Consider the following 286-nt stretch of genomic DNA (forward strand, 5'->3'; position numbering starts at 1 on the left):
TTTTTCTAGCACGTGGGTGACGTTATAGGCTAGACGTAGAAGGACATAACTCTTGCAAGTTATGACCAATATTTTATTTATTGAACTTGTCTTGTTTCATTTTATGGATTTATGTATTTTGTATTACGGTTCTGATCGTTTGTACTTGGTATTCATTTTATTCCAGATATTACCATAAGATTATAGTTTCGATTTCCCTAACAGGTCCAAATTATAAATAAAACAGATTAAAATATTTCGTTTCATGTGAAACAAATGGCCATTCCGGATTAGAAACCTTTAGTTT

This window comes from Lottia gigantea (genome assembly GCF_000327385.1).
Source record: "Lottia gigantea unplaced genomic scaffold LOTGIsca_2, whole genome shotgun sequence".
Taxonomy (NCBI): Eukaryota; Metazoa; Mollusca; class Gastropoda; family Lottiidae; genus Lottia; species Lottia gigantea.